Source organism: Herpailurus yagouaroundi, unplaced genomic scaffold (genome assembly GCF_014898765.1).
Source record: "Herpailurus yagouaroundi ecotype Mexico unplaced genomic scaffold, PumYag 165, whole genome shotgun sequence".
In the NCBI taxonomy this organism is placed as follows: domain Eukaryota; kingdom Metazoa; phylum Chordata; class Mammalia; order Carnivora; family Felidae; genus Herpailurus; species Herpailurus yagouaroundi.
In genome coordinates, this window is record NW_024412406.1 from 23,956,558 (window position 1) to 23,970,128 (window position 13,571).

The window sequence follows — 13,571 nt, forward strand, 5'->3', positions numbered from 1 at the left end:
TATTTCTAATTTTTTTACTATTGCTGGCCAGATCTAAAGTAAACAGAGGTTATCAAAGCTATTGATTGAGTACCTTCAACTCAACATGAGAGAAATGTCTAGGAGAACGTGGGGAAAATAAGAATTAGGCTGGAGAATAAAGTAGAACACAAGACTTCTTTTAATTAATGTGCATAGGCACTTTGTGGCCACATTGGTCATTTCCAAGAAAACTCCTGCCAAATACCCAAGGCTGAAAAAATAGTTTGTAAGTCGTTATATCAACTACAAATCGGTGTTCCATGCAAAAAGTGGTTAGTTCTGCTGGCAACAAAAACAGTCACAAAGATGTTTTCCTTTGGAAGCAACCATAATACGTCTGGCACCTTTGGCCATTTTGCTTCTGCACCAACCATTACTCTAGTAACATCAGTGCAAATGTTAACAAAGTATAAGAGGCAAATGGCATAAGCTTCTTAGGAATCTATAGGCTTCACTTTGAAAAATGCTGCATCAGAGCATTTCACCCCATTTTCCTCCCACTCATTTCTATCCTCCCACATTCTCCACTTTTTGATAACTTTTTTATTCTTTAGTTCTTGGACCCATAAAACACAGTAAATATTTTTCCTATGTGCTTCTATAACACATTGTATGATGTAGAAGATATTTAAAAAGTATGAGATGTTGGTATTTTCAATCTAACAATGAAATATACCAGCAGTAGAAACCACAGAAATAAATAAGAAGTAAATTTACTAGTTCCTCTCTCTCTCACTTAGATCTGCATTACATTTTTATTTTTTAGCAAAGAAACATTCAAAACTATGTGCCAAACCCAATTCTAATTTTAGAGATGTCTTGGTTTGACCTCTTCAAACAAACAAATAGAACTTACTCTATGAAAGACTTGTAAAGAGGATAAAAAGACAAGAGTAAGACCGGGAGAAAATAATTGCAAACCACATATCTAACAAATGATGAGAATTTAGAATATATAAAGAACTAAAATTCAACACTTTCTTTCAAGGAATATAAAGTCAAAATCAGCCAAAGGTATGAACAGACATTTCAGTGAAGACAAAATAGAAATAAGCACACACACACAAAAATTAACTTTATTAGCCTTAGGAAAATTAAAACCACAATGGGCTATCACTACACATTTCTCTGAATGGCCATAATAAAATGTAGTGACAATATAAAATCTAACTGAGCAAGCAAAGAAACTGAATCATTCAAACACTGATGGTGAGAATGTAAAATGGTACAAATCATCCCGGAAAAAGTTTTGACAGTTTCTTATAAATCTAAACATGCAATTGCCCTTAACCTAGCAAATTCATTCTTGGTAATTTATGCCAGAAAAAAAAGAAAAGTTATGTTCACACAAAAACCTATATGCAAATGTTCATAGAAGATTCATTTATAAAAGCCCCAAACTGGAAATAATCCAAATGTCTATCAATGGGTGGATGGTTAAGCAAACTTTACTGCACCCATATCATGGAATATTACTCAGCAAGGAAAAGGAATGAGCTGTTGATATATACAAGAACTTGGATGAATATCCAGAGAACTTTGCTGAGTTAAAAAGCCCATCCCAAGAAGTTACACAGCTGTATGAGTCAGTGATACAATATTTTTGAAATAACAAAAACACATGGATGGAAATCACCTTAATGGCTTCCAAGAGTTAGGAAGAGAGGAAAGAATGGGCGTGGTTATAGAAGGACAGTAGAGGAATTCTTGAGGCAAAGTGAACTATTCTGTTTCTTTACTATAGTGGTGGATCCATGAACATATATATAATCTGCATTGAATCAAACACACGCACACACACACACATGAAACAAGTGAAATATTAATAAGTTAGGTGGATTTTAATGATGTCAATCGTTTGATTGTATCGTATTCTAGTTTTATAAGATGTAGCCATTAGGGAAAACTTAAAAGGTACATGATTTGTCTCTCTGTATTATTTCTTTTTTTCCACCCAAGATTTTATTTAAATTAAAGTTGGTTAACATATTAACATATGGTTAATACTAACATATGGTGTAGTATTGGTTTCAGGAGAAGAATTTAGTGATTCATCACTTATGTACAATACCCATTACTCATCCCAACATGTGCCTTCTTTAATGCCCATTCACCCACTGAGCCCATCCCCCCACCTATTTCCCCCCCAGCAACCCTCAGTTTGTTCTCTACAATTAAGAGTCTCCTGGGACACCTGGGTGGCTCAATCAGTTAAGTGTCCAACTTCGGCTCAGGTCATGATCTCATGGTTCATGAGTTTGAGACCCCTGTCGGGCTCTCTGCTGACAACTCAGAGCCTGGAGCCTGCTTCAGATTCTGTGTCTCCCTCTCTCTCTGCCTGTCCCCTGCTCATGCTCTGTCTCTGTCTCTCAAAAATAAAATAAACATTGGAAAAAAGAAAAAATAATAATAATAAATAAAGAGAGTCTCTTAGGGTTTACCTCCCTCCCTCTCTTTGCCTCTCTCTCTAAGATAAAATAAGATTTTATCTTATTTTATTTTTCCTCCCTTTCAACTGTGATGTTCATCTTTTTGGTTTTTTTTTTAATTCTACATATGAATGAAATCATATGGTATTTGTCTTTTCTCTGACTGACTTATTTTGCTTAGCATGATACACTCTTCTTCCCTCCATGTCATTGCAAATGACAAGCTTTCATTCTTTCTGATGGCTAAGTAATATTCCATTGTACATATATCCCTCATCTTCTTTATTCATTCATCTGTCGATGAACATTTAGACTCTTTCCATAATTCATGTGCTCCTTCGAATCAGCACATTGGTATCCCTTAGACAAATACCTAGTAGTGCAATTGCTGGGTCGTAGGGTAGTTCTGTTTTTAACTTTTTGAGGAACCTCCATACTGTTCTCCAGAGTGACTGCACTAGTTTGCATTCCCACCAACAGTGTAAGATGGTTCCTCTTTCTCCACATCCTTGCTAACACCTGTTGTTTCCTGAGTTGTTAATTTTAGCCATTCTGACAAGTGTGAGGTGGTATCACGTTGTCATTTTGATTTATATTTCCCTGATGGTGAGTGATGTTGAGCATTTTCTCATGTATCTGTTAGCCATTTGTATGTCTTCCTTACAGAAATGTCTGTTCATGTCTTCTGCCCATTTCTTAACTGGATTATTTATTTTTTGGGTGTTGATTTCAATAAGTTCTTTATAGATTTTGGATACTAGCCCTTTATCTGATGTGTCATTTGAAAATATTTTCTATCACTCTGTTGGTTGCCTTTTATTTTTTTAAAATTTTTTAAATGTTTAATTTTGGGAGGGAGGGAGGGAGAGAGAGAGAGAGAGATATATAGAGAGAGAGAGGGAGAGCAAGTGGGGGAGGGGCAGAGAGAGAGAGAGACACAGAATCTGAAGCAGGCTCCAGGTTCTAAGCTGTCAGCACAGAGCCCGATGCAGGGCTGGAACACACAAACACCAAGACCATGACCTGAGCCAAAGTCAGATGCCCAAACGACTGAGCCTCCCAGGCACTCCTGTAGGTTGCCTTTTAATTTTGTTGATTGTTTCCTTTGCTGTGCATAAGCTTTTTATCTTGATGAGGTACCAATAGTTCACATGTGCTTTTGTTTCCCTTGCCTCCAGAGACATATCTAGTAAGAAGCTGCTCCAGCCAAGTCAAAAACATTGCTGCCTATGTTATCCTCTAGGATGTTGATGGTTTCATGTCTCACCTTTGGTCTTTGTCCATTTTGAATTTATTTTTGTGTATGGTGTAAGGAAGTGGTCCAGTTTCTTTCTTCTTCATGTCGCTGTCCAGTTTTCCCAAATTTGTTGAAAACACTGTCCTTTTTATTTTTGTTTATAATATTATTTATTTTGAGAGAGAGAGAGCAAGAGTATGTGTGTGCAAGTGGAGAGAGAAGCAGAGAGAGAGGAGAGAGAGAATCCCAAGCACGCTCTGTGCTATTAGTTAGTGTGGAGCCTGATGTGGAGCTCAGTCTCACAATTGTGAGATCATGACCTGAGCCAAAATCAAGAATCAGACACTTAACCGACTGAGCCACTCAGGTGTCCCGAGAGTTTCTTTTTTCCAATGGGATATTCTTTCCTGCTTTGTTGAAGATTAATTGACCATATAGTTGTAGGTCCATTTCTGGGTTCTCTATTCTGTTCCATTGATCTATGTGTCTGTTCTCGTGCCACTAACATACTGTCTCGATAATGACAGCTTCGTAATACAGCTTGAAGTTTGGAATTGTGATGCCTACCACTTTGCTTTTCTTTTTCAGGATTGCTTTGGCCATTTGGGGTCTTTTGTGGTTCCACACAAATTTTAGGATTGTTAGTTTTCGCTCTGTGGAAAATGCTGGTGGTATTTTGATAGGGATTGCTTTAAATGTGTAGACTGCTTTGAAGTTGTATGACATTCTACCAATATTTGTTCTTCCAACCCAGGAGCCTGGAATGTTTTTCCCTTTCTTTGTGACTTCTTCAATTTCTTTTATTAGGTTTTCTATAGTTTTCAGAGTACAGGTCTTTTACCTCTTTGACTAGGTTTATGCCTAGATATCTTAAAATGGGACAAATTTCTGATTTCTCTTTCTGCTGCTTCATTATTGGTGTATACCAATGCAACAAACTTCTGTATGTTGATTTTATATCCCGTGACTTTGCTGAATTCATGTATCACTTCTGGCATTATTCTGGTGGAGTCTTTATGGTTTCCACATAGAGTATCATTTTGTCTGTGAAGAGTGAAAATTTACTTCTTCCTTGCTGATTTAGATGGCTTTTATTTGTTTTTATTGTCTAATTGCTGAAACTAGCACTTCCAGTACAATGTTGAATAACAGTGTTAAAAGTATACATCCCTGTAGTGTTACTGATCTTTGGGGAGAAGCTCTCAGTTTTACTCCATTGAGGATGATATTAGTTGTGGATCTTTCATATATGGTCTTATGATGTTGAGTTATATTCCTTCTATCCCTACTTTTTTGAGGGTTTTTGTCAAGAAAGGATGCTATATTTTGTCAAATGCTTTCTCTGGTTCCATTGAGAGGGTCATGTGGTTTTTATCCTTTCTTTTATTAATGTGGTGTATCATGTTGATTGATTTGCAGATATTGAACCAGCCCTGTAGCCCAGGAATAAATCCCACTTGATCAGGGTGAATAATTCTTTTAATGTACTGTTGAATTCGATTTGCTAGTATCTTGTTGAGAATTTTTACATCCATGTTCATCAGGGATATTGGTCTTTAATTCTCCTTTAAGTGGCATTTTTGTCTGCTTTTGGAATCAAGGTAATGCTGGCCTCAGAGAATGACTTTGGAAGTTTTTCGTCCATTTCTATTTATTGGAACAATTTCATAATAATAGGTATTGATTCTTCTTTAAATATTTGGTAGAATTCCCCTGGGAAGCCATCTATCCTAGGACTATTTTTTGGGGGGAGATATTTGATCATTTATTCCATTTCTTTGCAAGTTACGGGTCTGTTGAAAATTTCTATTTTTTCCTGTTACTCATAATATTCTCTTATAATTGTTTATAGTTCTGTAGTGCTGGTTGTGATCCCTCATCTTTCATTCATGATTTTACTTATTTGGATCCTTTCTCTTTTCCTGTTGGTAAGTCTGGCTAGGAGGTGATCAATTTTGTTAATTCTTTCAAAGAACCAGCTCCTAGGTTTGTTAGTCTGTTCTACTATTTTTTTTTAATTTCAATACCATTTATTTTTGCTATGATCTTTGTTATTTCCCTTCTTCTTCTGGTTTTGGGCTTTATTTACTGTTCTTTTTCCAGTTCTTTTAGGTATAAGGTTAGGTTGAGTATTTGAGACTTTTTTTGCTTCTTGAAGAAGACTTGTACTGTTATATACTTCCCTCTTAAGATCATCTTTGCTGCATCCCAAAGGTTTTGAACTGTTGTGTTTTCATTTTCATTTGCTTCCATGTATTTTTTTTAAATTTCTTCTTTAATTTCTTGGTTAACTCATTCATTCTTTAGAAGGATGTTCTTTAACCTTCATGTATTTGTGCTTTTTCCAAATTTTTTCTTATGGTTGACTTCAAGTTTCATAGTGTTGTGGTCTGAAAATATGCATGGTATGATCTCAATCTTTTTGTACTGGTTGAAGCCAGATTTGTGACCCAGTATGTGATCTATTCTGGAGAATGTTCCATGTGCACTTGAAAAGAACATGTATTCTGCTGCTTTAGGATGAAATGCTCTGAGAGTATCTGTTAAGTCCATCTGGTCCACTGTGTCATTTAAAGACATTGTTTCCTTGTTGATCTGCTTAGATGATCTGTCCTTTGCTGTAAGTGGGATGTTAAAGCCCCTACTATTATCATATTATTAATGAGTTTCTTTAAGTGTGCTATTATTGATTTATGTATTTGGTGGCTTTCAAGTTGGGGTCAAAAATATTTATAATTGTTAGATTTTCTTGTTCGATAGCCCACAATCATATCATTTATTAGGATATAGTGTCCTTCATCTCTTATTACAGTCTTTGTTTTAAAATCTAGTTTGTCTGATATAAGTATGGCTACTCCAGCTTTCTTTGGATATCCATTACCATAATAAATGGTTCTCTACCCCCTCACTTTCAATTTGAAGGTGCCTTTGGGTCTCAAATGATTCTTTTGTAAGGAGCATATTGATGGGTCATTTTTAAATGCATTCTAATACTGTATATCTTTTGATTGGAGCATTTAGTCAATGTACATTCAGAGTAATTATTGATAGATATGAATTTAGTGACATGGTATTACTTGTAGTGTCATTGTATTACCTGTACTACCTGTTCCGGTAGATCGTCTCCGTTCCTTTCTAGTCTTTTTTCTTTTGGGTCTCTCTTTCCTGCTCAAAGTTCCCCTTTAAAAATTCTTGCATTGGGGCCCCTGGGTGGCGCAGTCGGTTAAACGTCCGACTTCAGCCAGGTCAGGATCTCACGGTCTGTGAGTTCAAGCCCCGCATGGGGCTCTGGGCTGATGGCTCAGAGCCTGGAGCCTGTTTCCGATTCTGTGTCTCCCTCTCTTTCTGCCCCTCCCCCATTCATGCTCTGTCTCTCTCTGTCCCAAAAATGGGTAAACATTGAAAAAAAAATTTTTTTAAATTCTTGCATAGCTGGTTTAGTATTCACAAACTTTAGCTTTTGCTTGTCTTGAAAACTCTTTATCTTGGGGCGCCTGGGTGGCGCAGTCGGTTAAGCGTCCGACTTCAGCCAGGTCACGATCTCGCGGTGCGGGAGTTCGAGCCCCGCGTCGGGCTCTGGGCTGATGGCTCAGAGCCTGGAGCCTGTTTCCGATTCTGTGTCTCCCTCTCTCTCTGCCCCTCCCCGGTTCATGCTCTGTCTCTCTCTGTCCCAAAAATAAATAAACGTTGAAAAAAAAAAAAAACACTCTTTATCTCTCTTTCTATCTTGCCTTCTATTTAGCTTTGCTGAATTAAGTATTGTTGGCTGCATATTTTTCCCACTTAGCATGTTAACGATACCATGTGACTCCCTTCTGGCCTGTCAAGTTTCTGCTGCTAACCTTATGTGTCTACCTTTGTAGGTTAAGGACCCCTTGTCCCTACCTGCTTTTAGAATTCTCTTTGTTTTTTGCAAGTTTCACTATGATATGTCTTGGTGTTGACCTGTTTTTGTTGATTTCGAGGGAGTTCTCTGTCCTCAGACTTGAATGCCTGTTTCATTCTCCAGATTAAAGAAGTCCTCAGCTATAATTTGTTCAGGTAAATCTACCACCCTTTTCCTGCTCTACTTCTTATGGGACTCATATGATATGGATATTATTGAGTTTAATTGAATTGCTGATTTCCCTAAGTGTATATTCATGATCTAATAGTTTTCTTTCCCTCTTCTTTTCAGTTTCATTGTTTTCCATAATTTCATCTTCTATATCACCTCTTCATTCCTCTGCTTCTTCCATTCTTGTGATTTACATCTCAGTTATAGCATTTTTTATTTCAGCCTGACTGGTTTTTAGGCCTTTTATCTCTGTAGCAAGGGTTTCTCTAATGTCTTCTATGTTTTTCTCAAGTCCAGATACTATTCTTATGAATGTTGTTCTAAATTCTTGTTCAGATATATTGCTTATATCTGTTTTGAGCAAATCCTGGCTGTGGTTTCTTCTTGATCTTTCTTTTGAGGAGAATTCCTCCTTCTTCTCATTTTGTCTAGATTTCTGTCTTTTGTGTGTTATGAAAGCTTGTCATGTTTCTTGCTCCGGAGCATAATGCTCTATTAAGAAGGGGTCACACACTTTCCAGGGTCTGACATTTCAGGAAGTGTTTCTGGTGTATGCTATTTGCACTCTATTGTGATTTGGCTGCTCTTTCCCCCAGGTCAGTTCTCTGCAGAGTTCCTCCTTGTTTGCAGTGGGGAGTGTTTGGACACTTAACTAGGTTTGCGTTAATTTGTTTGTTAAAAGAAGTCTGACTAAAACAAGCAAACAAACAAACAAGCCTGATCCAAAAAAAGAAAAGGAAAGGAACAGCAACAACAACAACAACAAAAACAAACAATAAAAGATAAGCCTGATTCTAAAGATAAAGAAAGAAGAAAAAAAGAAGACTGATCCAAAAAGGAGAAAAGGAAATGAAAAAAAAAAAAACAAACAAATGAACAAAAAGCTATATGCCTGATTCCAAAGGGGGAAAAAAAAGATCAAGAAAAAAAATAGAAGAAGAAAGCCTGTCCTATTTCCACCAGAACTGAAGCTGACTCTTTGGAGCACTCTATGATCAGTAGACTCGGTGTATGTAGGGGACCTGTGCTGGTCCCCTGGGGAAGAGGCCCACTGCACTGGCTCACAATCAGACCTGCCCTAGTAAAGATGCCCCTGAAGTATGCAGGGTTGGGGTTTTATAGAAGCAGCCCCAGCCTCCACTGTGGGCACTGTGTTCCTCACTGAAGTGTCGGGGGGGGGGGGGGGGGGGAGGAGATGGCAGGGGGGAATGGCGTCACCACACTCTCTTGTCCCTGGGAAGAGGACCTTGTATTCACTGCTATTCAGGTAACTTTCACAGACAAGCAAACAGTCTCCCTTCCTGTGTCCTAGGCCTCCATCAGATACGTGCCTTCAACCCTTCTGTGCCCAGGCCATTGACAGACCTGGTGCCACAGCTCTCCTGTGTTTTATCTCTAGCATGTGGCTAGGATTCAAAACTCCAAATCTTAAAGACCCAGCAAGGCACAGGCCTGCTCCCCTCCTTCCGAAGAGAGCCTTGCAGCCCTCTGCCTGAAGGCATTCCGTCCCAGAAAAGCAGTCACACAGCTGTGCAGGTGCCTGGAGTTTACGGTGAAGCACAGTGGAAAGCTGTGACCAGGTTATCTGCTTTCTGGCTCCACCTCTGTCCCCTGCTGATGAATGGCCACTCAAAGGTACAAGTCAGGTCTTTTGTCCTTGGAGAGGCAATATACCCTCTTCCAAATGCACCCCAGGAGGAGGAACATTCTCTCCCCCAGTGCGACCCAAGGCATTCACACACTACACTGTCTGCTTCTTGACCTGGGCTCTATATATGTGAATATTTTCTCCCATTCTGTAGGTTCTCTCTTCACCTTTTGTTGCTGTTGCTTTTAGTGTCACATGCAAAAAAATCAGTGCCAAGCCCAAGGTCAAGATTTTTCCCTATGTTTTCTTCTAGGAATTTTAAGGTTTTAGATCCTACATTTAAGTCTTTCATTCATTTCAAGTTACGTTTTGTGAGTGGTGTGAGACAGGAGTCCAATTTCCTTCTTCTATATATGATTTTCTAGTTTTTCCAATACTATTTATTGAGGAGACTATTTTTCCCCATTTGAATATCATTGGCTCTCCTGTCAAATACTAGTTGACTGTATTTGCAAGAATTTATTTCTTGGCTCTTTATCCTGTTCTGTTGTCTATGTGCCTTTTTTTTTATGCTAGTACCCTACTGTTTTGATTACTACAGTTTTGTGTTATAGTTTGAAAACAGGAAGTATGATGTCTCTATGTTTGTTCTTCTAAGAAGAGTTAAAATGGACAAGTACTAATATAAGTGCAGTACAAACGCTAGGAATTACATTTTATTGTAATTGATGTTATAAAATCATGGTTTTAAATGGTTAATTTAGCTACTAGTTTCTGCCTTATTTTACAGGGAGTCATTAGGCTTCTTATACTCTGAAGCTAAGTTTCTGCCAGTCTGCCTGGTCTTACCTCCTAATCTGTTTTCATGTTTTGATCTAGAATCTTCCATAGGTACCATCTATCAAAAAGGCTAGGTCTAATGTTTAAGAAAAGTTTTCAATTATTGTTAAAATCATATCAAAGACAATAAAATATAAAACTTAAAAAAATTGCTTTGGCTATTCAGGGTCTTCTGTGGTTGTATACAAATTTTAGGATTTTTTTTTTTTTATCTTTGAAAAATGCCATTGGAATTTTAATAGATATTGCATTGAATATATAGATGACTTTGGGGAGTTTTTAACAACGTTAATTCTCTTTACATTTGAGGTATCTTTCCATTTGTTTGTCTTCTTTCATTTATTTATATTTAATTTTTTTGAGGAAATGCCATGATGCTTTCCACAGCCCCTGCTTTATTTTATATTCCCACAAGCAATATACAAGTATTCTGATTTCTCCCTATCCTTCCTGACTTTTATTTTTATTTATTGTTTGTTTGTTTGTGTAGTAGGCTTCTAGCCAGTGTGAAGTAATATCTGATTATGGTTTTGGTTTGCAGTTCCCTAATCATGAGTGATGAACATCTTTTCATGTACTTCTTAGCCACGTGTGCATCATCTTTGGCGAGATGTTTATTCAGTTCTTTACCCATTTTTAAATTAGGTTATTTATTTTGCTGTTGTTGTTAACCTGTAGGAATTCATTATCTATCTGATAAGGGGTAAATATCCAAAATATATAAAGAACTCCTATAACTCAATAGTAAAGCAATCCAATTTTTTAAAAAATGGGCTTTAAAGAAGGCATGCAAACGGCCAACAGACACATGAAAAGATGCTTGGTATCACTAGTCATCAGGCAAATGCAAATCCAAACCACACTCAGATGTCACCTCACACTTGTTAGAAAGGTTTATCATCAAAAAGACAAGAGATAACAAGTGTCGGTGAAGATGTGAAGAAAATGAAACTACTGGTGGGAATGTAAAATGGTACAATCGCTGTGGAAAACAGTATGGAGATTCCTCAAAAGATGAAAAAGAGAACTTCCATATGACCCAGCAATCCCACCTTTGGGTATACAACCAAAAGGAAAAAAACAGGGTCTCTAAAATGTATCTGCACACTTATGTTTATTGCAGCATTATTCACAATAACCAAGACATGGAAACAACCTAAGTGTCCATCAAGAGATGAGTGGATAAAAAAGATGTGGCATATATACACACTGGAAGATTATTATTCAGTCTTTAAAATAAAGGAAATTCTTTCATTTACCACAAGCTGGATGAACCTTGAGGGTATTATGCTACGTGAAATAAGTCAGACAGAGAAGACAAATACCATATTATCTCTTATACGTGAAATCTAAAAAAAAACACACTCATAAAAACAGAAAGTAGAGTGACAGTTACTGGGGGCTGAGGGTGTGGGGGAAATGAGATGTTGGTCAGAGGGTCCAAACTTTCAGGTATAAGATGAATAAATCCTGGGGCTCTAATGCACTGCATGGTGACTGTAGTCAACAATACAATATTGCACACTTGAAAGTTGCTAAAAGAATAGCTCTTAAATGCCCTGATGATGACTGACCAAATAAATAAATAAATAAATAAATAAATAAATAAATAAAATAAGGATGTGATGTGATAGAAGTGTTAGCTAAAGTTATGATGGTAATAATATCACAATATATGAGTGTATCAAATCAACGTATGTGTACTTCTAACTCACACAGTGGTATATGTCAATTTTTTTGATCAAGAACAACACTGAAAACAGAAAAGAAATATTTGATCAAAAGCGACCATTAGAGACATAAATGTCTAATTGTGAGCAGAAGTGTACAAGGGAAAAAAATGTAATTTAAAAGCGTGCTGCAGAATGAATTTACGATAAAAAGATGAATTAAATTCAGTTCCTTGATGATAATACCAGAAAGGAAAACGACATGAAGACAGTCCTGCATCATAATAGGGATTGTAAGAAACAACAAATCATCTCCAAGAAAAAAGACATCAGAAAAATTGTAAATGGCTTTATACATCCCTTAGATGCTGAATCTACAAACTAATAACTATCATGGTAAGAAACATGGTTTTTGTGGGCATCACACTCCTTATCTTCAAAGTAAAAGCTTGGATTAGATTAGGGATATTAAGTACAATACCCTCACGCTGGCCTGCCTCTTTAGCACCCATGGCAAGCACTGATAACAGATCAAGGGATTTCCTTGCTGAGACCAGACTGAGCCCCATGACCCTTCTCTACACAGACAGGCAGTCATTACCCATCAACCCCTTTATTGCTCAAAACGGAACTAATTTGCTCCTCTCAGTTTTGATATTAAGTAGCATGCCTTCCAGTGTTAAGGTTCTACATTTATATAACTAATTGGAGTATTCTGTGGCTATAATTTGGAAATGTTTAATTTGGAAATTTCTTAACTTTGTTTCAAAAAATACATAAATGATAGTAAGGGTCAAAGGAAATAATTGTTAGTTTAAAGTTACAATACAAAGATAAATTCTCAATTAAGTCTTGTGATCAGCATTATCAATTTAAATTGATAAACATCCTACTTGTGCTATTTGCGAACTAGTCTTATATTATTTGTAACACAGATTGTAGAATGATTTATTTCCACGTTATTTTACTTATGTCCAGGTAAAACTTTTCAAATAGGAGAATGTTACCAATATCTACAAATAACTGGGATAAATAAATGTATTAGATAAGATGTATTATACAAAGCTAATTTATTACTTTAAAGATGTAATCATAAACCATGACAAACCACAAGCCCCTTGAGTAAACTCAAGTGAACTGCTCAAGCATTCAAGTAACTAAGAACATACCACGATGTTTATGACCAGATGGTTTCATTGAGTCATTTTCCTGTTTTCCATAAGCCTGAATTACTACATTCCTGAAAGTCTTCTCTATTTCTAAATCAGGATATTGCCCATTGCTTCATGCTTGATCTTGAACATGTACTGCAAACAATGGTACTAGGCCTTCCTTGACCTTTCAATAACAGAGAAAGAGCCAACTGCAAAACATAATCTTGTTGCAAAATTCCTTAGTAAGTCTTTTTTCTTTTTTGTAATCAAAGATGGAATTATATGATTCATGTCAGAGCTAAAACAATTTTAATTTTTTCCCTTTTTCAAGGCATCATCATAATCAGAAGTTTATAAATTATCTGCATATATCTTACTATGCTCAATGCCATACATGGACATGAGAAAATCTCTCCTCTTTAGCATTTACTATAAAATATACAGTCTTAATGCAGCTGAACTAACATTTCACAGATATCTACAGCATTTGCCTTTTATCTTTTGTCTTTTGACCCCTTCACCTCTTTCTCCCACCCCATATCTCCACCTCTGGCAACCACCAATATCCTCTCTGT